Below are 26,681 nucleotides of genomic sequence, written 5' to 3'. Positions count from 1 at the left end.
ATTTTACAATCTTCAAAAATAAAATCATCTGTATAATTATAATAAATTTTATTGGTGGTAAGAAGTTGTGTATATGTTAGTTGATGAGGCAGTTCTAACCAATAAATATATATATATATATATATATATATATATATATATATATATATATATATGAATATAATTTCGAGTAACCATGCAGCCAAGCAACAACCAGATTCATTTTAAAAGTGGAATAAATCCAGACTAACTGACAACATTCCATTCAAACACATGGACAACATACAGACCACACACAGTCTTGGCTGGAGGTATGGGCTGAGCTCCAAACTATAGAACAAAGAAGCAAAATCCTTTTCCACTATGAGACTGTGATGCCAAAGCAATTTAAGCAATGTAAGTGTAGGAGGTCACACAAAAAAGTGCCTATGGCCTGATTTTTATATTTAAAGAGAAGTTTCTAAATTGAAAATATAAGGTTATTCTTTTTTGCTGTTGTTAAATGTTGGTGAGACTATACCTGGAGAACTTCTAGGTACCCATCCCATCCATCCACAACCACCTCTCCTCATTTTTGCACATGAGGTTGGGGTGTCACTTCAGCAGTGACAATCATCTAAAGCCAAGGTTTATACCACCGGGTGGCTAGCCCAGCCATGGTAGTTCTTCTACACCACACACTCGCACACACACTCAGACCTATGGCCAATTTAAAGTGTCCAGTCCACACAAACCCTCATCATTCTAGGTTTCTAGAAGACATCAAACCAACATTGCAGATAACAAACTTACATGGAAGTGGCCACCTCATTATCTTACAAGCAAAGACAAGAATAGATTCCAATTCCGCGGTTGTGTTCCCCAGAAGCATTACATCATTTTCTTCTGCAGAAAATCATTATATCAATTTACTTTAGTTATTTGCATTTCCATAGCTAACCTAAACTGATTCTGCCACCTGTTAAAGGACAAAGGCTTACTTTCATCAGCTTAGAACAAAATACTATCAATATACAAAATGTCAAGACATATAACACATATATAATTATCTGTTTTTATGACTGCTTTCTTTCCATAGTTCTACTCACCTACTTCTTTGAGGTGGACTGTAATTACCTTACCATCCACTGCCTCCTCCCCAGTATACATTTCCTAGCTTAAACCTACCTATCCTCCTCCTACCCCAGCACCTCTTCATCCACTCTCCCTGCCGTCACGTTTCCCCTTTCACTCATGTCTCCTGCTCTTGCTCACCATCTCTATTCAAACTTCTACTAGTAAAATTAAATCCTTCTCTCTCCTTCTAATTCCTGAAATTATGTCTAACTCATCCATCCATCTTACCAGCTTTCTACATATCCATGCATGTTGCCCACTTTCTGTATATTTTGACTATTCTAGCATAAAAACTATTCATATGGTCTGTTCTTTTATGTAAACATGTCAATTTCAGAGCTTAACTCTGCATATTAACCTACAAAATGCCTTGATTCATTCAACATGTAACATTATCTAACCTTAACTCAGATGAAACATTGAGTAAGAATGCATGTCCTTTCCAGGAATATTTTCAATGTAGATTTTTGTATTTTACTATTATTGTTTTTCTCTTGCACATCTTTGATACCTTGCATTGCCTTGTCAGTTTTATAATGTTTGTATTTTTACAACATTGTATTCCAACTTAGTGTTAAAAGTTTACCAATTTCTAGAGCTTTTCTCCCTGAGTCTCCGCTGAAAATGGGATCCATCCTAGTTGGACTTCCCTGGTAAACAAATGTTAAATAATAATACAATTTTATGACCTGCTACCACAGGAGATGCAAAAGGTTATATTTTATACTTCAGATGTTAAATTATTGCATTTCTCTTCCTTTCAATCCGTTTTACATTTACAAGAAAAAAGGCCCTAAGGGTAGACTTCCTCAGACCATGAGAAACACACACGTGTATCAAATGGGTTAAGATAGAAATAAAGAAAGACAGAGAAAGCGAGAGATAAATGTATAACATATTTATGTTGGATTTCATTAGCCTGGCATGATCATCGGCACCACAACTATTGCACAATGTTAATCAAGTAGTGGCGAAAAAGTCGTATGATCAATTCACTTACGCAGTTAAACAAACAAAACACTTTTTTTTGGTCTACACTGGTTTTAATTCAGTTTTAATGGTTTTAATGAGCAGTAGTTCTAGGAATAATAGTCTCTGACCCATCAGGTACTGATCCGGTGAGACACACACCTCACAGTGTTATTCCTGTACTCCAGTAAAGCTAAGTCCACTTCAAAGACCTGTCAATGTCCATGCTCCAATTTTTTCATGAGGTTTATGACAGTCTACTCAGTCCTTTTGACTTTACTGTCTAAAGACTCAAAATTTCACTACACAACTATCTGACACTCAAAAAAAAATCAGAACATGGCTGTGTGGCTTTTGAACAATGCATCAAAAAAACAAAACTTGCTGCGGCTGTATTAGTGCACTTTTGCATGGAAGTCACTGTGTTTTTCTGCTTTCTCATATACCTGCTAATACATATATAAGAAAATATCTGCACCTCATAGTAAGGGGAATTCTCTGCACTTCATTGATAGAGAAATGGGATAGACTGTACACAGACAAACTCGAGCCCTCCCTGCAGCTCCATCAGATACCCAAACAGCAAATTAACATTTCTTTTCATTAGTACGTGACACTGCATTACCTCTCAGCTGTCCAGATTTTCGCAGAATGTCCAGATATTTGGCTCATATTTATGGTCTGTTCCTCATAAAATTTGTGGTTTTCTGGCAAATCACTGGGATGATCTGAGGATTGAAATCACTAAATAATGTAAGTACATTTGAGTTTCAGACTTCAAATTCTTCAGATAATGTAAGTTAAAATAAACACTGTTATTCTAACAACTTTCAAAGTTTATAAAAGTAATAGTCCAAAAAGAAACCAGGATGCAGGTAAACGGATCCTTCGACAAAGTAGTCAAAATGTAAAGCAAAAACAGAAGAATGATCCAGGCCACGGCAAATAAAATCATATATTTAAAACGAAAAAAGACACAAGGTAAGCGCTTTCACAGCTACAAGCTGCTTCATCAGACAACCATTACAAAAACTCATCCACTTTTATATTTAGTCACACCAATTCAATGTTCACTTTAATCAAATATGCAAATGTTGCCTTAAAGTATCCTAGTGCCCAAAAGGCCATAAAACCTATCTAAACAAGGTCATATACTAATAAATACTAACAATTAACATATCTATCTATATATATATATATATATATATATATATATATATATATATATATATATATATATATATATATATATATATATATATATATATATATATATTATAACCTAGAAAATGTATAAAAGCATACATATATACATTCATATACATATTAAAATATAAAGGAAATATATAAAAATAAACAGTAGTTCATACCCTATATATTCATCTAGGAAGGGGCCTATTCTTCAATACAGGCTTAATTGATATTTTGTCATTAAAGCCTGAACCTATATTAGCATGCATTCATATGATCAAGTCAAGTTCTTTCATTTCAACCTTATTCCTGTAATCCCCACACCTATGCCCCTGGGCAACAATTTCAATGACCATGAATTTAAACTCATGTGTAACACCAAAAGTTAATATGTCTCTAGCCAGTGCATTGGTCTCTGTCTGTCGTGAAATGTCATACATATGTTCCCTAATGCGATCTCTCAATCTCCTTGTAGTCATCCCCCACATAAAAGGAGTGACAGATAACATAGTATGCTAGATAGACTATATGGGTATTACAATTGGCAACTAACTTAAAGTATAGCTGCCTCCTGGTGTCAGGTTGTAAAAAACTACCACTACTGTGTAAGTATCTACATAAATTACAACCACCACAGGGAAAAGTACCATGATTGGAATGGTTCATATGTGGTACCACTTCAAGCTCTTGACAAGGTCCACATAAAAGTCTCTTCAGAGACTTTTTATTTTTATAAGCGAAAGTAGGAGCATTTCCTACTACCCCTTACACCTGTTCATCAGCACACAGAATGTTCCAGTTCTTCCGATAAATATGTAACATTAACTTAATGTTACTCGCGTATGTTAATGGCACTCTCGTGCAGTTAGGTGTGGATTTTGTTTGTCTCTGATAGGAGCTATTAGCAGAAAAATATGGTTTGCCTCTTTCTCCCCTCATTTCAGTGGTTGCCCTCCTCACTTGTTGGACCGCTTCTCGACCATATCCTCTCTTAACAAAATTTGCCTCTAAAGTGTGTAGCCCATCTGAGTGGCAGGCATGCAATAGAGACATGCAACATATCACCCCACCTACGGAGCAGCTCAGCCTTGCCCTCCCCCTATTCCTCCATCCCCCGTTCACTTTAGCACACTTCTCATAGTGTGATACCCCAGCCTCCACAAGGAATTGTCACAGGAGATGCCCACAGAACTACCAATCCACCAGAGGTGATAATGTCCATCCCTCCCTACTGCTTCTCTTTCAGAAACCCAAGCCGCTAATCAAATTCAGGTCACCTGGGCTGTTGTCAGTGCTTTATCTCTCTACACCATCAGAGTGAGAACAAAAGATTTATTTTAATTTATATTATTATTTTTTTTTTTTTTTACTTCTGATTTTTACAATTCGTTAGAAAATGGGATAGACTATAGACAAGCAAATTCCAGTTTTTCTAAAGAACTTAGTCAGCTATGAATTCATGCATTTGTAGACAGGAAACTCCAGAGCTTATCTGAAACTAACCAGTGCTGGTCTGTAATTTACTGTTCAACTGCTTGCCAGAAGACTTATTTTGAGTAAAATTTTATTACCTCTATATTTTACCATTATAACCTGGTGTAACTGCAAGTAACAGTGAGCAAAAGCTATTGCACATGAAAATAATGGATATCCAGTGCCTTAACTGTGAGTGGCACAACTGGCAAGGTAGGTCAGAACTACCTCTTTATTGAATGTTTCCTTTTGTACAAGGTTAGTACAGTGTACTTAAAGTTTACATATTGTTTGTGCGATTGCTGTGGTCACTGATTTTGATTTTTGTTTCTTTTAACATTCTTTAATTGTTTATATCGAGAATGGATTCTTAATTGAATATGCCCTTAACTACTTGCTGAAGCATAAATATTTTGTCTAGTATACCAAATGCTGCATATATATATATATATATATATATATATATCTATATGGATCTAGGATGTTTGCTCGACTGAGCAAACAACCGAAATCCAAACGGCCAGGCATACTTACGCAAAAGTGCTTTTCACCGAAGAATGACTGTTGCCGAGGTTGTACTAAGGTGCGGGTAAGGGAAATTTCCCTTTTCTCCACTGTAGTGCGGTCTTGGGGGGAGAATATTAAAGTAGGGGTGTGTGGGGGTGCAGGGGGTCGTAGCCCCCCTGCTAAAATGTAAATGTAGTGTTTTCTTTGTTACACGCCTTAACGAAAGCGCTTTTTTGATAAAAGTGCTTTCGTTAAAGTGTGTTCGGGTTTTATGGATTGGGACGTTTGCTCAGTCGAGCAAACATGCTAGATCCATATATATATATATATATATATATATATATATATATATATATATATATATGAGTCTACTTTATTTGGTCGAATTTCATTTGGTCAAAAATGATTTCAGGCAGCCCACTTCACTGAAAGCTCATTTGACTGAAAGCTTGTTTGGTGGAATGTCATTTGGTTGAAAATGAAATATAGCCCTGGCCTGCCCCACTGCAGTGCGACCCTGGAGTGAGAATATTAAGTAAGGGGGGTGGGGCATAGCCCCCCACATTTTGCAAATAGTTTTTACTGAATATATATATATATATATATATATATATATATCAATGTATTTTTAATGGATACACCTTCATATATCAGTGAATACACTACAATTATGTGGAGGGCTACACCCCCACACCCTCAATATGTGGGGCTGTGCCCCCCACAACCCCCCTTACTTAATATTCTCACTCCAGGGTCGCACTGCAGTGGGGCAGGGGCTATATTTTATTTTTGACCAAATTAAATTAGACCAAATGAGCTTTCAGTCAAATGAGCTTTCAGTGAAGTGGGCTGCCTGAAATCATTTTCGACCAAATGAAATTCGACCAAATAAATGGGTTCCATTTATATATATATATATATTTATATATATATATATATATATATATATATATATATATATATATATATATATAAATCCAATACAGCAAATCCAAGAATTACACAAACTGAGAACAACACTTCCTGGAGGCAATGCTAGAGTCTGGAAAATCAAAAAGCACCATGACAACTGTTTAGCACTTTCATTCTGTTTTACTTTGGAACTTCATCAGAAAATCAAACTGCTTAAGCAGTAACTATTTAAATAGTCTCATCTCAGTTTAACAGCCAATAGTATCAAAAACACAATTAAATACATAACAGAGGTAATGAAGGTAATGAATATATTATTACCACTTCCCTTTCTAATAAAACACTTCCATTTGTTAATAAAAAATGTCATTATATACAATATATTATCTCAAAAAGTTTCCTCATAAGCATTACAAAATTTTAAACTTTAACATACTTTTAATATTGATGTGCTCATTCAATAGAAATTAATGTAGGTAAAAAAAGTTTCAATAGCTACATGTTTAGAAAAGATACCTTTAGGAATAACTATTTAATTTTTTTGTAGTGGACATCCTAAACAGTCAATTAACACAAGTTAAATTTACATTTTTTTTAAACAAGAAACATCTTTATTAAATTATCACATATGACACAGACAATCATACATTTATATAAATGAAAACAAGCTATACTGATATAATTTTAGTTGCCGGTTTGGCTTCTTCTCTGTCCTTAATAAAATCTGCCATTTTAAGACTTGTTTCTAATAATTTATTACATCCATTGGTTAAAGGAACACCATTAATATGTTCCAACATCGAAAAATGATACTTCCTAAAACCTTCACACACAACACTGTGCTTACTTAGAGCATTAAACATATTTTTATCTTTAATTGCCTTCATGTGTTCTCTTACTCTAATTTTCAAAGATCTAACACTTTTACCAATATAAAAATCATGACATGTGCTACAAATTCCTACATATACTACATTTTCATTTAAAGCAATTATAATGACCTCTAGTCTCAAATGTTTTATTTAAATGAGGAAAATGTATTATGGTACTATTGTTCATATATCTACATTGCCTGCAATGATTACAGACATAAGTACCCATCTTAAATGTACCTAACTTAACATTTCCTTGTGGATGGAACTCTAACAAAGCCTTTAGGTTTGTTGCTTTTTCACTACAAACTCCGGTCTATCACAAAGAATTTTCACCAGTTCTGGGTTCATCATCTTCTTTCGGCTGTTCCCATTAGGGGTCGCCACACAGGATCATCTGTTTCCATTTCTTCCTGTCCTCTGCATCTTGCTCTGTCACACCAACCACATGCATGTCCTCTCTCACCACATCCATAAACCTTATCTTAGGCCGTCCTCTTTTCCTGTTACCTGGTAGCTTCATCCTTAGCATCTTTTTCACAATATACTCAGCATCCCTCTTCAGCACATGTCCAAACCAACAAAATCTTGCCTCTCTGGCTTTGTCTCCAAACCTTCCAACCTGGGTTGACCCTCTAATATACTTATTCCTAATCCTGTCCACCCTCGTCACACCCAGAGCAAATCTTAACATCTTTAACTCTGCCACATCCAGCTCTAACTTCTGCCTTTTTGTCAATGCCACTGTCTCCAGCCCATATAACATAGCTGGTCTCACTACCCTCTTGTAGACTTTCCCTTTCACTCTTACTGGTACTCGTCTGTCACAAATCACTCCTGACACTCTTCTCCACCCACTCCATTCTGCCTGTACTCTCTTCTTCACCTCTCTTCCACACTCACCATTACTCTGAACTATTGATCCCAAGTATTTAAACTCATCCACCTTTGCCACCTCTACTCCTTGCATCCTCACCATTCCTCTCTCCTCCCTCTCATTCACACACATATATTCTGTCTTAGTCCTGCTGACCTTCATTCCTCTTCTCTCTAGAGCATATCTCCATCTCTCCAGGGTCTCCTCCGCCTCTTCCCTACTCTCGGTACAGATCACAATGTCATCTGCAAACATCATAGTCCATGGAGACTCCTGTCTGATCTCGTCTGTCAACCTGTCCATCACCATTGCAAATAAGAAAGGGCTCAGAGCTGATTCTTGATGTAATCCCACCTCCACCTTAAACGCATCCATCACTCCCACTGCAGACCTCACCACTTTTACACTACCCTCGTACATATCCTGTACCACTCTTACATACTTCTCTGATACTCCCGACTTCCTCATACAATACCACAACTCCACTCTAGACACCCTGTCATATGCTTTCTCTAAGTTTACAAAAACACAATGCAACTCCTTCTGAAATTCTCTGTATTTTCCATCAACACTCTCAGAGCAAACATCGCATCTGTAGTGCTCTTTCCTGGAATGAAACCATACTGCTGATCACTAATCATCATGTCCCTTCTTAACCTAGCTTCCACTACTCTTTCCCATAACTTCATGCTGTGACTGATCAATTTAATCCCTCTGTAGTTACTACAGCTCTGCACATCACCCTTAATCTTAAAAATCGGTACCAAAACACTTTTTCATCAATCCTCAGGCATCCTCTCACTTTCCAAGATTTCATTAAACAATCTAGTTAAAAACTCCACTTCCATTTCACCTAAACACTTCCATGCTTCCACAGACATGTCATCTGGACCAACAGCCTTTCCATTCTTCATCCTCTTCATAGCTATCCTTACTTCCTCCTTGCTAATCCACTGCACTTCATGATTCACTATCCCCACATCATCCAACCTTCTCTCCCTCTCATTCTCTTCATTCATCAGCCCCTCAAAATACTCTTTCCATCTGCGTAACACACTTTCCTTGCTTGTCAGTACATTTTCCTCATTATCTTTTATCACCTTACCTGCTGCACATCGTTACTGGCTCGGTCCCTCTGTCTAGCCAATCGGTACAGGTCCTTTTCTCCCTCCTTAGTGTCACCAGTTCTGGCTTACCTATGATTATTTTCCAGTTGCGTCTCACAATCTTTTTAATAGCTACACTATCACTAAAAATAGCTACAGGGAAGGCATATATTCTTTTATCGGTGTAGTCATTTTATTATTATTAATCTGTAACTCAGATGTTATACCATTTTTCAAAATTGGGGAAAACTTGTCACGTCTTTTGTTAATTACTTCCTTTGTGATGTCTAATAATATATTTAATGGAAAACCCCTCTCCAAGAATAACTTAGTAATAAATTCAACCTCTTTTAAAAAATGGTCATCTACACTAATAATTTGACTTGCTCTAATTGGCCTCTAAATACATTAAACATCATGTGTTTAGGATGTCCACTATGAAAAAGTAAATAGTTATTCCCCTAGGTATCTTTTCTAAAAATGTAGCTATTGAAACTTTTTACCTACATCCATTTCTATTGAAAGATCTAAAAAAATTAACTTTCAACCTCACCTCTCCCTTGGTAAATTTCAACCATGAAAGGCTAGTTTATATCCTTCAAAAAAATGTCACACTTACTCCCTCCTCAAATGAAAAACAAATCATCTATAAACCTTTTATACCACCAAACTTTCTTAAATAATAAATGCGCTGTTAGAAAAATGTGTTCCCGCCAACATAATGTTATGTTTGCAAACGATGGTGCTACATGGGCCCCCATGGCCACTCCTCTTTTTTGTCTATATATGTTTGTTCCAACCATGAAGTAATGATTTTCCAAAACCAACTTCATAAGTGTCTCACATAATTTGATAATAACATCTACCTTAAAAATATCATTCAAATATGACTTCATAAACATAATTCCATCAATGTTATCAATATTAATGTACAATGACACAACATCTACAACACATGATAACTGTTTGTTACCTTTAAACTCATATAGTCTCAATTGGTCCAAAAATGGCCATGAATCTCTTACAAAATATTTGTTGTGCTGTATAATAGGATTCAAAATCTTATCTAAATAAAAAGAAATAGTCGTGGTTTTATGTCTAGGACTAGATACAACAGGCCTAAATGGTGGACAAGTTGCTTAGATAGATTTTCTAATGAAGTTCCGAAGTAAAATGGAATGAAAGCGCTAAACAGTTGTTCATAGGTTCATAGGTTCATACTAGGCTATCTGCCCAAGGGCATTTATAAGCCTAGCCCAGAGTTTTGTGGCTTTCGCCACCCCTTTAGTCTGGAGGATACTATGCCCATTATTTTGCTGTGCCTCTGTCAAGCAGTGACACTGAGATAATCCCTGGGGTATATCTGCGATCTCCCATCCATTGGTCAAGATTTCTCTTGAACAAAGCCAGCGAGGTGCTCTGCCTCACATGTACCGGGATTTTGTTCCACAGCATAGGGAGTCTCTGGGTGATGAATCTGTCCCTCCAGCACATCCTATTAATAACCGTGTCAAGGTTTAAGTCTCCCGCCCTTGTAGTTCTGAGGGATCTAGATTTTTTGAGGTGAAGCATGTTCATCAATTCTGGGTTGGACATGGCCTTGTATGTCAGGCACAGGTCACCTCTGAGCAGACGGTAAGCGACTGAATAGAGCTGAAGTTCCTTCAGTCGGGCAGCATAGGACAGATTTTTGAGACCCTTTATCCTTTTGGTGAGGAACTTTTGAGGCCTTTCCAGTTGCTGCAGGTGTCGTGTCAGATACATTCCGAATGGGGCATTGTACTCAATCACTGGTCTGATGAGTGATGAGTACAGGGGGACGATGACTTCCCTTGATCTAGATGTGAATCCCTTCATGATCAGGTGGGCAATGTAGAAGGTCTTCCTAACTGCTTTGGCGACATGAGTGTCAAATGAAAGGTTACTGTCAACCTGGGTACCCAGATCCCTGATAACCTCTTCTGTGCTTAGTGGGTTGCCACCTATATGGTAGCTAGGGGTAACCTTGTTTTTCCTGAAGGGTATGACTATGCATTTTTTGGCGTTTAACTTTAGGCCATGGCTCTGGCACCAATTTTCTGTTTCTATAAGACCCTTTTGAAGGATATCTGTGTCAGATGTGTTCTCAACTATAGCGCCCAGTTTGCAGTCATCTGCAAATTTTGTCAGCCATAATCCTCCTGTGTTTGCTTGTACTTCTGAAAAGTAGATGCCGAACAGGAGAGGGCCCAGGACTGAGCCCTGTGGGACACCACTTGTGACAGACTTTGAGTCTGACATGGCGCCAGCAACTCTGACCCTGTGAGTTCTGTCACTTAGCCAATTTGCAACCCATCTTGTGACGTATGGGTTTACATTTAAGCTGATGAGTTTTTCAATGATACCTGAGTGGGGTATTGTGTTGAAAGCCTTTGCCAGGTTGAGGTAGGCTGTGTGGACTGCCTTTCCCTCATCAATGGCCTTGGTGACTGTTTCGAAAAAGTCAACCAGGTTTAAAAGGCATGATCTGCCCTTGACAAAGCCAAACTGGGTCGGATCCAAAGTCTGCAAGTCTCCTATGTCTTTATTTATGAGTTCCATTATGATCCTCTCCATAGCTTTGCAGATCAAGCTTGTCAAGCTGATGGGATGGTAATTTCCCGGGTCGGTGGAGGCACCGCCTTTGTGAAGTGGGACCACAGTTGCCATACGCCACTCCTTAGGCACGTATCCTGAGGTGAGGCTAAGATTAAACAACTGCCCTAACTGCGGGTTTAATTCCTCATTTGAGTTCATGGAGCACACATCCGGGGACACCATCTGGTCCCATGGATGCTGTGTTTTTTGCCTTGGAGAGAGCAGTTCTCACCTGAGCATTAGAGATGTTTGGGGGGCTATAATTCTCTGGTATAGATATCTCACCGTTGGGAGAGTTTGCACTGAACCTGTCAGCCAGTATGTTGGCAATGTCTGTAGGTTCAGTAATTTTTACATCATTTTGAACTAATTCTGAGCATATCTGGGAGTTTCCTCCCAGGTTTCTAACATAGCTAAAGAAGGCCTTATGATTGTCCTTTGAGTCTTTAGCGACTTTTCTCTCAAAATTTGCCTTGGATGATTTTATGGGAGATCTTAGTTTTTTACTTATAATGATCAAGGGTGTTTTCCCTTTTAAGGATTTTGCTCTATCTTGTAGTAGCTTCCTCCTTTTGTTTTATAGCTTGTTTATGGCTGGGGTCCACCAAACTGGACGCTTGCCTTTGGTACAAAGAGTCTTTGTTTTGTTTGGGATTGCCTGATCCATGCAGTCCTGTAGGTGCTGGTAGAAGGCATTTGTAAGTGATTCAGCGGCTAGAGTAATGGTTTCCGCAGTCTCGGGGGCCTTAAAAGAGACCACACTAGCCTTTAGAAGTGTGAAGTCGGCTTTTGAGAAGTTCTTCACTGTGGTCTTTTTTATCTCAGGTGGGGGCGGGATGTGGACTTCCAGTGAGATTAGTTTATGGTCTGATCTCACCAGTGAAGGTGCTTTTTGATTTTTCAAACTCGAGCATTGCCTACAGGAAGTATTGTTCTCAGTATTGTGTGTGTGTGTGTGTGTGTATATATATATATATATATATATATATATATATATATATATATATATATATATATATATATAGGTAACATCTGATAACATTGGAGACCTGTGTTTCTTACATCAAAAGCTGAATGATTTGCTTACTATTATTGACAGAAAATCTATAATTATCAAAAATTGTGCTAAATGCACAAGCACAACTTGAAAAACTATTCAGTTCTAGGTACCACAGGGAGGCAAAAGATGATCAATATGTAGATGAAGTAGAAAGAAGAGCATTAAAGATTGATGTGCCTACTTTGAAGGTTGGGCATCAGGCTGGAAACTTGGCACTGTAAAAATCCACTGCCAATCATTAGCGGACCAGAGTTCCGCTGTGGCTACCCCTAACCGGGAAAAGCCAAAAGAAGACTTTAAGGTCTATACCAGCGGACATAAAGAAGGTGCCAGAACTAATGAATGTAACCTAGAAGAAAGAATACAGAAAGAAAGTATGACAGAAGTATTTTCAAGGGTATTGACAAAGTCTGAGAAGGCAAACTGAAACTGGAGATGTGCACACTCTTCTGAGGGTGAATAGAAAACAGAGATAATCCCGAGGGCTCGAGAACACTCGTCCATTTACCTACTTAACTGAATAAACTACTGGAAACTTCAACACAGTGTCTTTATTCCTCCCACAGGGGAGGGATTCAGAGAGTCTCCTAGATCTGCTAACGAAGGAGTTTTTTTTTAATCTGGATTAATCCTTTATACTCTGTTTCTTCTGAGGGTGGGGACATATTCTGAAAAGTAGGGAAGGCTGGCACAGACATAATGTTCTGAATTGTGTTGTTTTTGTAACATAAACATGGCATAAACATTTCTAGTGGTATAAAATAAGAAACTGGCTAAGTTAGAGAATTGCAACTTTTCCATTGGGTAGCTAAGATCAGATTGTTTTTCCTTTTAAACAAATGTTTAATACTTGTCAAGATTTTCCTAGCTTGGGGTACTCAAATTTAAAAGGTACATCACTAGTACAGTATTGAAACAACGGAATGTTATTTCTTGGTGAGGACATTAAACTATGGAATGAGATTCATGCAATGCTTCAAGTTGCCCACCAGATGACAGCAGATACCCACTATTTACTAGGAAGGTTTTCAAGCTGTGGGATCAAGGTTTGTGTTGAAAGTATATTGACAGTATGAAATTTGTAAGATTCTGTATATACCTGGATTGCTTTAAAGAATATCTTTTCACTGATCATTTTATAGAAGAAAAACCTATAATCCGCATGTATATTTAAAAGTGGCTGTTACATCTAGGACTGGCCGTCTACTTTATAATTCTTACCTGACTGAATCAGTTGTGGCTCTTCTGTAACCATGAGCATGCCTAAAGCGGGTGCTTGAAAACATGAATGAAAGAAATGATGAGTATTGTGTATATCCAACATGAATATCAAGACATTAAAACATGCTTATGCCTTCACAGGCGCACATGCTAAACAGAATGTGATGACGAATGTGTCACGTGTTACTGAAATGTGCTCATTATGCATTCTATATGTGATAACAACACGCAATTTAATGTAAGAATATCAGAAGGAGCAGACTGTAAAGAAGAACGTGAAGTCAGGCCACAGGCATATTTCTGTGATGAGACATTAGTTTACAAGTAGGGGTAAAATAATTCTGTGGTCAGTAGTAGGCGTGGTGATCTTAACAAGCTTCTATCTTTTAAAACGAGGCCATGTGTTTTTGGTAGCATATTGTAAATCACATATAAAATGTGCAAGCATATTTAAAAGAACATATATTTGCTGTGCAGCTAGGTCAGCCCCAAAAATGTTTCATGTACCCAAAGGGGTTACCTGGTTAATAAATAAATAAAGTGTCTTATCTGCACACATGCACATACATTTACACACATTTCCAATCCATATAGTCTTGAACGTTCATAGGTTCATAGGTAGGTACTAGGCTATCGGCCCAAGGGCCTAAGTAAGCCTGGCCAACAAGGTTCCCTGGCATACGCCACCCAAGAAAGTTAATTTCCTGTGCCCCTGTCGAACAGAGCCACAGAAGTGATCCCCGGTGTGTATTTCCTATTTCCCATCCACTCATCAAGATTTTTCTTGAAGAGTGCTAATGAAGAACTTTGCTTGACATAGATGGGTAGCTTGTTCCAGAGTATAGGAAATCTCTGGGACAGGAATCTATCCCTCCAGCATGTCCTGTTTATTGTGGTGACAAGGTTTAGGTCCCTAGAGCGTGTTGCTCGGAGGGATTGGGATTTCTTTAGGTGTAGCATGTCCAACAGCTCTGGGTTTAACATAGCTTTATATGTTAGGCAGAGATCTCCTCAGAGTAGGCGATATGCTACAGAGTAAAGCTGGAGTTTTTTGAGATGGTCAGTGTAGGGCATCTGTTTGAGGCCAGTAATCCTCTTTGTGAGGTACTTCTGTGGCCTTTCAAGCTGCTGCAGATGACTTGTGAGGTACATTCCTAAAGGGGCGTTGTACTCTATAGTGGCTCTAATGAGTGCCGAGTAGAGGGGAACAATAACCTCTTTTTTCCTGGATGAGGACCCTTTTGTGATGAGGTGTGCCACATAAAAGGATTTCCTGACTACTGTGGCGATGTGATTATCAAAGGAGAGACTACTGTCCACCTGGGTCCCAAGGTCTTTTATCACACATTTGGTCTTTGGTCTTTTATCACACATTTGGCATACGTACTGCATTATGTATCAAAACCTATGTACAAAACTAGTTTTGTAGTGGCTATTTATTATGTTATCAAGTACAAAGTGTTACTATGATGCCTAACACTTTAAACATCCTTGTACATAACAGATCCTAAACTGTATGTGTTTCTACAAATGTTGTTGCTTGTTTATTTACTACTTACTTCTTGCAGGTTGACTTAAATAAGGCCAGAGTCAAGCCTGAAAAAGAGTCAGTCTACCACGGAACTTACCTGGTTAAAGTCTTCATGGTTCAGTCCTCCAGCCACTTGTCTTTGGCATTTTCTTCACAGAGGTCAAAGCTATTAAGGCTTGTTGGCTGAACAAGCTTACAAATGGATGTAAACTTGGGCGCCATCATGAACTCCCCAGAGGATACCAAGACCTTTCAAGAGGCCTTTTTCCTGACCAGTATCTGGAGTCAAAACCATGGGCTAAAGCTGAATGTCTAGAAAAGTATAATAGCATTACCCAGCAAGCAAAAAGTCCCTTATAAATATCACATTGACATCATACCCTTGAAAATTGATGCAGTAGTTATGGGGCCTGGGAACCTACGTAGGCAATAAGATGTCCTTCAATTGTCACTTATCCTTCATTTAAGAAATTGCTTTTTCATTGTACAGCTTATTACTAACAGAATGGCATCCAGGCCCAGTGATGTGATCATTCCACTGTACTCTGCACTCATCAGGCCAGTCACTAAGTATAATTTATAATTCTCCCTTTGCTATATACCTGTCCAAACATCTTTCTTTCTAATAAAATCAAAGGCCTAAATCATAAAAACTATGCAGACCATCTCAAAGCTTTGTCCTTCTTCTTGGTGTCATACAGGCTACTGAGGGATGATCACTGTCTCACATAATGGACCCAATTCCTGTCAGACCTACTGCACATTCACAAGTCCATTGGGGATATAAACCCCAGCTCAAGAGATCTAAATCTCTTTTGTAGCGTAAATAGAACATGTGGGAGTGACAGACACGTACCACTGAATACCACGTCCTTGAAATTATTCTCCTCTCCAAATAAAGCACAGTACTTCTCTTACACTATTGTGCGTTAGGCCCGGCAAGCCAGCACGTAAAAATCTACTGCCAATCATTAACGGACCGGAGTTCCGCTGTGGCGAACCCTAACCGGGAAAAGCCGAAAGACACAAACAAGCAAACAGACTTCTCTTACACTATTCAGAAATAGGCGGGAAAAATGTGGAAGTTGACTGGAGAGAAAGTACAACATTTCAAGGAATTACTCAAGGCTGCAAGACCTAAAGAAGAAGAGGAAATAGGCAGAGCTGAAGAAGAATGGCAACACCTCAAAACAGCATGTGTGAGGACTACAGAACAGATATGCATCTGAGCCAGGTATGCAAATAAGATACATAAGGAAAGCTGGTGGTGGCATGCAGAAGTCCAGGAACTCATCAAAAGAAAGAAGGAGTGCAGGAAAAAGTGGGAGATAGAAAAGACAGACCAGGCTAGAAAGGAATACCGCTTGGCTAATAATGAGGCTAAGAGAGGAGGGCATCAGAGGCCCTCTACCAACTTCTGGAAAGTGACTCAGTAGAGGGCACAAAGAAACTTTATCAGGTTGCAAGGCACAGACAGAATGATAAAGATAGTGAGACACCCTTCATAAGGGATGTCAGCAACAACATGCTCAGCAGTTCACAGGACATCAAAGGCAGATGAAAGGATTACTTCCAGCAGCTTCTGAATGAAGAAAACCCCCACAGCTGTACTACCCTAGACACAGCCTAGAGTAAGAAAAGGAGGAACCCACCATAGACAAAGTAAGAACAGAACTAAGGAAAATGAAGTTAGGGAAAGCACCAGGCTCAGATGAAGTCACAGTGATATGATAAAGATGCTGGGTGAGACAGGGAAGAAATAGCCCCTGAGGGTACTCATAGCAGTGTGGAGAGAAAGCTATATCCCACCTGACTGGAGAATAAGCACAACCGTCCCAGTGTACAAAAACAAAGGGTACATTCACAACTGTGGGAAGTACGGAGGTTTCAAACTCCTATCACACTGCAGGAATGTTCTGGAGAGGGTGACAGATAAATAAATATGCAGGGTAGTAAAAAGTAAGATGGGAAGTGAGCAGTTTGGATCAGATCAGATATATGCAGTTAATGGTACTACATATATAGAACCTGTAGATATATCAAATCAGCTGGTTGACACTTTCAGTGAAAACTTCACTCCCCCTGTCCCCACCACCTATACCAAAGTATCCCAAACACCTGTACCCCACCTTGTAGTTCTGAGCAGCAGGTCTTAAATGACCTCTCCAAGGCCAAAAACACAGCATCTATGGGACCAGACAACATCCTGGGCTGTGTTCTACATGGGTTAAAACAGGAATTAGCATCACCATTGAGCAGGCTTTTCAATCACAGCCTAAGCACTGGCTTCACTCCAGTGGAATAGAAAACAGCTACAGTCATCCCTTTTCACAAATAGGGTGCATCCACGGACATCAGGAATTATAGATCCATTAGCCTGACCAGGCTTATTTGCAAGGCAATGGACCTAATTAACAACAATATAGGAAATCTCCAAATGCTCTAAATGCTCAACTCCAACCAGTTTCGCTTTGTCAAGGGGAGCTCATGCCTGTTAAACTTGGACTTCTTCAAGACAGTCACCAAAGAGCTAGACAAGGGCAAATCTATGCATATGGCATACCTAGACTTACCCAAGACCTTTGACATAATCCCCCACTCAGGCATCATTGATAAACTCACTCAGCTGGGTATCAACCCATATATTGTCAGGTGGGTTGCAAACTGGTTCACTGATAGAACTCATAAGGCCAAAATAGGGGACTCCACCTCTTCTCTTAGACATGTAACTAGTGGTGTTCCATAGGGATTTGTTCTGGGTCCCCTACTGTTCAGAATCTACTTCTCTGAAGTACAGGCTAAAACTAAAGGACTGTGACTGACAAAGTTTGCTGATGACTGCAAACTTCGAGTGAGCACTGAAATTCCTAGCAAAGTTAGCATCCTGCAAGAAGATCTTACACAGACTGATGACTGGTGCCAAAGTCATGGTCTTAAACTTAATGCAAAAAAATGCATTATCATCCCCTTCAGTAAACTACAGTTCCTGCAAACTACCAAATCAATAACAATACCCTAAGCATGCAGTCAGTGATGACAGCAACCTTAACTTCAATCACCATGTCTCCACAGTGGTAAGAAGGGCATTTTATATTGTTCATCTCATAAGTAAGGGCATTGCCTGCAGAAAAAAGAGGTTTTAACCCCCCTGTACTCCTCCCTCATTAGGCCGATAATAGAGTACGGTGCTCCCTTTGGTACATTCCTTTCCAAACACCTGCGGCAAATGGAGAGACCACAAAGGTTCTTTATGAAGAAAATTCAGGGTCTTTAAGATCTATCTTAAGTGGACAACTGAAATCATTGTCACTTTACTCTGTCATTCAGACTGCTCAGAGGTGACCTATGCCTTGCAAACAGAGCAATCTATGACCCAGCTTTAATGGAAATGCTGCACATTCAAAAGTCAAATGGCACATGGGTCACTCGATCAAAGGACCTTAACCTTGCTGGAGAAACAGATTTGTCTCACAGAGGTTGCCCCACCTTTGGAACAAGCTTCCTATTAATGTTAAACAAAGCCCCTCATTTCTGTATGTAAGTGCAGTTAGGAGAACCAGAAATTCCCCCCAGGGGTTTCACCTGTGTCCCTCTTGGACAGGGGCAATAGGTGCTGATTTTAGTGTCTGCTTCAACCAGACACCCTTGGGTTCATGGGTTGAACTTGGCTAGGCTTGAAAGGGCCCTGGGGCCGTTAGCATAGTAACCTCCTATGCAGCACAATCAACCTGATCATTACAGTGAGACAGATACATGAAAAGAAGCTAGAAATGAGGAAATAGTCCAACTGGGCATTCCTAGACCTGGAGAAAGTATATGTCAAGGTCCCAAGAAAGCTGATTTGGGCAGTCCTGTAATGACTCAAAGTCCCAAAAACATTGGTAGAACTACTAAAAGCTATGTACAAGGACCCAATGAACAGCATTTGGTCTTACAGAGGGGTTCCCAGTGGGAGTAGGTGTGCATCAGGATACTACTCTGAGCCCACTCTGCTCATAAAAGTGATAGACTACATTAGGAAACAGGTTGGATGGGACAGATCAACAAAGGTGCTCTATACAGACAATGTGGCACAGGCAGACTGAGCAAGAATTTCAGCAAAGGATAGACGAATGGGATTCAAAACTGAAGGCACATGGAATGAAACTGAGTGCAGACAATACAATTCTTCTTCTTCTTCTTCTTCTTCTTCTTTCGGCTGCTCCTGTTAGGGGTCGCAGATCAACTGTTTCCATTTCTTCCTGTCCTCTGCATCTTGCTCTGTCACACCATCCACCTGTATGTCCTCTCTCACCACATCCGTAAACCTTATCTTAGTCCTTCCTCTTTTTCTGTTACCTGGAAGCTTCATCCTTAGCATCTTTTTCCCAATATATTCTGAATCCCTCCTCAGCACATGTCCAAACCAACTTAATCTTGTCTCTCTGGCTTTGTCTCCAAACCTTCCAACCTGGGCTGACCCTCTAATATACTTATTCCTAATCCTGTCCATCCTCGTCACACCCAGTGCAAATCTTAACATCTTCAACTCTGCCACGTCAAGCTCTAACTCCTGCCTTTTTGTCAGTGCCACTGTCTCCAACCCATATAACACAGCTGGTCTTACTACCCTCTTGTAGACCTTCCCTTTCACTCTTACTGGTACTCGTCTGTCACAAATCACTCTTGACACTCTTCTCCAACCACTCCATCCTCTCTGTACACTCTTCTTCACCTCTCTTCCACACTCAACATTACTCTGAACTATTGACCAAAGTATTTAAACACATCCACCTTCGCTACCTCTACTCTCTGCATCCTCACCATTCCTCTATCCTCCCTCTCATTCACACACATATATTCTGTCTTAGTCCTGCTGACCTTCATTCCTCTTCTCTATAGAGCATATCTCCATCTCTCCAGGGTCTGCTCCACCAGTTCTCTACTCTCACTACAGATCACAATGTCATCTGCAAACATCATAGTCCATGGGGACTCCTGTCTGATCTCTTCTGTCAACCTATACATCACCATTGCAAATAAGAAAGGGCTCAGAGCTGATCCTTGATGTAATCCCACCTCCACCTTAAACGCATCTGTCACTCCCACCGCAGACCTCACCACTGTCACACTACCCTCGTACATATCCTGTACCACTCTTACATACTTCTCTGACACTCTCGACTTCCTCATACAATACCACAACTCCTCTCTATGCACCCTGTTATATGCTTTCTCTAAATCCACAAAGACACAATGCAACTACTTCTGACCTTCTCTGTACTTCTCCATCAACACTCTCAGAGCAAACATCGCATCTGGAGTGCTCTTTCCTGGCATGAAACCATACTGCTGATCACTAATCATCACCTCCCTTCTTAATCTAGCTTCCACTACTCTTTCCCATAACTTCATGCTGTGACTGATCAGGTTAATCCCTCTGCAGTTACTACAGCTCTGCACATCACCCTTATCCTTAAAAATCGGTATCAAAACACTTTTTCTCCATTCCTCAGGCATCCTCTCTCTTTCCAAGATTTCATTAAACAATCTAGTTAAAAACTCCACTGCCGTTTCACCTAAACACCTCCATGCTTCCACAGGTATGTCATCTGGACCAACAGCCTTTCCGTTCTTCATCCTCTTCATAGCTATCCTTACTTACTCCTTGCTAATCCACTGCACTTCATGATTCACTATCCACACATCATCCAACCTTCTCTCCCTCTCATTCTCTTCATTCATCAACCCCTCAAAGTACTCTTTCCATCTGCTCAACACACTCTCCTCGCTTGTGAGTACATTTACAATTATAATGGCAGCAAATGATGAAGCTGAGAATCCCTTAGCTCAAGAAATCTGGACAGGGGCTAAAAAAATGGGGACTATAAAGGCCCAAAATTAGGGACAGGTTTTAAATATTGCTGTTATAATCATAGAAAGTTGCTAGAATAAAAGGAGTTTTCTTAGCATGAATTTTCTGAAGACAGGAAGTCTGAAAATCAAATGTATTTCATTATTTAGAGACTTCAGTGCTCAGTGATTTGCCAGTAAACTACAAATGTTATGAGAAACGGACTAAAAATATGAGACAAAAATATGGATAGTCTGCAAAAATCTGCACACTTGAGAGGTATGCCACGAAATGAGATAGAAGGGAAAATATTGGAAAAGGTTAACAGCTTCAAGTATCTGGGAGGGGTCGAGGAGGAGATGGGAAGTCAGAATTAGGAGGTCAAAGCTAGAATCAAAGGGGCTGCAGCCAACTGACACAGAGTGGCAGGTGTAATGTATGATAGAGGAATGGCAAAGAAGCTGAAAAGTAAGGTATACAAAACTGTGGTGATACCAGTACTATTGTATGGTACAGAAACCTGGGCTGTAAAGGCAGAACACTTGAGGAAGCTAGAAGTGATGGAGAATAAATGAGGACATAAGAGCAGAAGCCAAAGAAGCTCCAATTGCAGAAAAGCTAAAAGGGAACAGATTACAGTGGTTTGGGCAAATGTGTAGAAAAGCAGAAGACAATCTAGTGAAGAAGATGCAGGATAGACAGGAAGAAGGTAATAGAAAACAAGGGCATCCAGCAAAGAGGTGGATGGGTTGTGTGAGAGAAGACCTGTGGCAGTCAGGCATGACTACATAACATAAATATGTGAACTGGAGTACAGCAGTAAACCCAGAAGTAAGGTGTAATTGTAATAGAGTGTTGAAGTCCCCAATAAAATACAAGGACCCCATACAGTGTATGTACACATGAATCATGGATACCAGGCATATATATAAGATGTAATGAATAAGAATTCAATGCCAAAAAGAAATATAATGCAAAGTCTAATGTAAGCAATGCTAAGCATTGCAAAGGCCAGCTTAGGAGGTGTAAGCAATGTGTAGACAGCTAACTCAGTGTGCCCAGAGGTATAACCCTTTAAACAATGCCAACCCTAAGTAAGCAGTTTGCCCATAGCTTAGCCTTTTCAAAACCGGCCAATCATGGAAAAGTGCAGGAAATCAGCCCTACTTAAACACAAAAGATGGGAATACATCTCATAACTGGTTATAGCTTCCCCTTGCAGGCACCATGTCAGGAAGAAATGGGGAGAAGGTGTGCACTGTCAGGTGCAGTGTTGGTGCATCCAGGACATGGCAGCACTACTTGTCAAAGATCATGATCAGAGATTGCTGCAAGGCCAGTACCAATGCTCCCAATATAAGGTGGAGGCCTGGGACCGTCTTGCCCGTGAGCTCACCAGTGCCACTGGCATACCCAGAACTGGTGAGCAGGTCAGGCATCACTATGCTGACCTGAAGCGGTGTAAAGGGGATCTCTTGGACCAGTGGATCCATGAGGCTAGAGCGGCAGGCAATGTCCCAGCTGTGTGTAAGTATCACCCCTCTATGTGTGTAATAATTGCCAGCTCATGTACATCATGGATAGGTATGGCTAAATATTCCTCTTATGTCCCCCACAACTGCCCTGGAGAGGGCCGCGAACCAGGAGACCCACTTCAGTTGCCTGACGAGGTTGCGACACGAGGCAGGTCAGTATTACTCATGCATTTACTGTCATAGGAAATAAAACTAAAAGTATTAGTAAATTAATTGCCTGTATAAAACCTGTATTGTTCCAGGCAAGTACTGCATACACCAGAGAATATGGCAGGAAGAGTCTCATATAGTTTGTATGTAAATAAAGCGAATAGTCTGACAATAAAGTTCTAACTGCTGGACTACATGTGTATACTCTGGTATCATATGGTAATATAGATTTGCAATCATGTAATAGTACTGTTGTATTAAGCACTGTTACCTACATTGTGCACCATAAATAGAATGTGTAGGAATGCCTGTATATGAGTGATGTAATCTCCAGAAGCCATGTAGTACAACTGAGAGACACATAGAAAACAGGGAAAAAGTAGACAACAAAACCCAAATAGCGCATGCAACTGAGATGTGAACTGTTATATTTTTAGCACACACAGCCATGGTTCGAATCCTGACAGTGGGAGTAGTCTGCATTTAGAATCATACCCCACAACTGTACTGATATGTCCAGAATGTCCAGTAAAGTGGTCCATATCTAGTGCATGTCAACCTGTCCCCCTGTGAAATCAGTGGGATGATCCCAGACTTATAGGCAGCAAACAGGAAATACAACTGATTGACACACATCTATGAGAACAAAGCTGGCACACTAGCAACTCCCCAAAACCTTATGAGAGTAAGAAGCCACTTATGCCCCATTTACATCCCCATGTTGTCAAGCTGTGGCCAGAGTGTGTACAGTAACAGAGTGAGATGTATGTGCATAATAGTAATGTGTAATCTGGTACTGTGTGTGGCAACATTCAAGTAGTGCTAACAGACATTTCTTCCACAGGTCTGTCAGATACCAACACTGTGCCCAGAAATACAAGAATGTTACCCTGTACTGGTACTGTTTACTTTGGTATTGCATGGCATTGTGACTGATGCAGCTGCTCTGAATAACAAGGTATTAGTCATCACTGATGCCCACACTGTCTTACAAAATATAACTTTTTAGGAAATATGTATAAGAGTGTTGTAATACAAGGTCAGAATGCCAAAGCACAGGAGAATTATAAGACAGAAAGCAGATAGGAGATGTACAGCAATATCTATATAGCACACATGACTCTGATGGACAGTCTTTAAGTTGTAGCAGACACAGCCATGGTCTGAATCCTGGGAGTGGAAGTAGGCTGCATACAGAATCATACCCCACAACTGTACAGATAAGACCAGATGTCCGGTATATGGGCCCATATCTGCTGCCTGTCCCCTTGGGAAGTCTTTGGGATGATCCCAGATGTTTAGCCAGCAAACAGGGAATACAAGTGATTGTCAAACAGCTATGAAAACAAACCTGTCACTGTAGCAACTCCAGAAACTGTAAGGAGAGTAATAAGCCAAGTATGTCCAATCTACACCACTATGTTGCCAAGCTGTGACCAGAGTGTGTATAGTAAGAGAGTGAGATGTATGTGCGTAATACTAATGTGTAATCTGGAACTTTGTGTGGCAACAATCAGGTAGTGCTAACAATCATTGCTCCCACAGGTACGTCGGATACGAACACTGTGCTGAGAAATAAAAACCTTTATACCCTGTACTGGTACTGTTTACTCTGGTATTGTAGGGAATAGTGAGTGTTGCAGTTTCTCAGAATAATAAAGTATCACTGATCACACTGTGCTATATAATATAACTGTGTAGGAAAGCATGTATATGTGTGTGTCAAGTCAATAAAGATTGAAGAGGGCAATAGTCTAGATATGTCCTGGTACACCTGCATGTGGTCAAGACATGGCCAGAGTCTGTGCAGAAAGAGTTGGATAGCTATGTGCACAACATCAACCTGGAAACTGGAAGTATGTGTAGAAACAGTTAGTGTTAACAAACATTTCCTCCACAGTTATACCAGGTAAAAGATGCATACTGCAGGTAAAACCAGTTCATGATATAATCAGGGTTGCCAGATGTCCCTATTTGGGCGGGACTGTCCCGAGATCAGCAGCCTGATCCCGAGTCCCACCCTGCCGGTTTAAATCCCGGCCAGCCTCCGCTTTGTTTGTTTTTTTTTTTTTTTTCGATTGTCCCGTATACCTGGCATATGGGCCAATCAAAAATCGCAGAGCTACTTGTGTTGAATGCGGAACTGCAATGCATTAAACACAAGAAGCTCCGTGTTTAGTGCAGAGCCACTGAGCGAGCTCAGTTCTTTAATGTGGATCCTTTTTTTTTTTTTTTTTGGTCTTCACTTGCTGTGAGAGACCTTCTTTTTTTTTTGTCCCTACCTGGGGGACTGGAAATCTGGCAACCCTGTTGATGACAACAGCCATACACTGTCCAAACTAAGGCTATAGAGTAGTGTAGTAATACTTGTAAGGTACAGATAACAGCACTGACTAGGAAAGTAATGTGGACTACAGGAATATACTAGTTGTTAATTGACATCTCCCCCCCCCACATCTCCAACAATAAACTACATACCCACCCCAACTAGTATGTAATGTCTCCAATGTTCTGATTATGCCATATTGGTTAATAAATATTTATATTTGTTTCCATGCATGTGCTATATTGAATTATTCCAACATTGGTGGCATGGTGCCATCAATGTACCTGCATGCTGTTATTACCACTGTGGTCCCATATATGCATGTGTTCTGTTTGCTATGAAACTGTTCCATATCTTATGTCTGGGTTAATGGGAATATCTATGCATGCTGTTATACCTGACCCTGGAATGTGTTGACTATTACTAACTCACATATGATGATAAAATCTAAACACTATAGCACATTTGAGAAGGCCAGTCCCAGCGGACCCACCTGTCTCACCTCAGCTGGCCATAGCACCAGGCACCAGTATTTCTGGAGCCCAACCCAGGACCTCCTAGTCCGTTGGCCCTGCACCACCTTCGGGTGGAACCGCCTCAGGGGATGGGGCTCACCCCCCCCCCCGGGAGCGGGCACGGACAGGTAGCTGTCACCCATTGCCAGGTCCGGGTCATGGTATGCAGAGAGCACAACCAGCAGCTTGGTGATCTTCTACACCAGCTCGAAGGCTACGTGTTACGAGTAGAGGGTCAGTCTGGCTCTGTGACTCAGCCCCCAGCACAGCCACCATCTGAGCTGTGAAGGTGCAGTGGTGACTGCCCATGGGTGGGGACCTTAGTCCCACTGTTTCCACTAGGGGGGTCATGGGCTTCCAATTTCCCAACACCCCTCCCCATCAAGGTGTTTACCTGCCACATGTGTCATATACCATCCCTGTATGCATCTTTTTTGTCTTGCCTGTTAACCTACCCAACCTACCTCCCCAAATATACCTACTACCCCTCCCCAACATCCCACTCTCACCTTAAAAAAAAATAAAAAAAGGGCAATCTGTTCCCAAAAAAAAAAAGCATGCCCCATACATAGCTGTCCATTTTGCACACATGTCTACTGGACACATGTAGTTAGGTCTAAATGGTATCACAACATATTGTTGTACTCTCCCCTCTCTCAGTGGTTTGAGTGTCCAAATCTACCTCCAAATTCAGTGTATATGCACAGCTGTTGCTGTAGAAGAAATGGGCAGCTATGGACCTTCCCTACACCCTTCATGCACATCCCTAGCTATTTTTCCTACTGTCTTTCCCTCTTTGCACCCAATTTTTCACTACTTTCCTATCAACCCTTTTTTCTTTTCTTTTAAAGAAATTAATGCGGGAGTAAGTGGGAGTAAGCACTTTTAAGCA

Source organism: Protopterus annectens, chromosome 1.part1 (assembly GCF_019279795.1).
Source record: "Protopterus annectens isolate FY-2018-M chromosome 1.part1, PAN1.0, whole genome shotgun sequence".
NCBI classification, from domain to species: Eukaryota; Metazoa; Chordata; order Ceratodontiformes; family Protopteridae; genus Protopterus; species Protopterus annectens.
Note: the sequence above shows the minus strand (reverse complement) of the source record.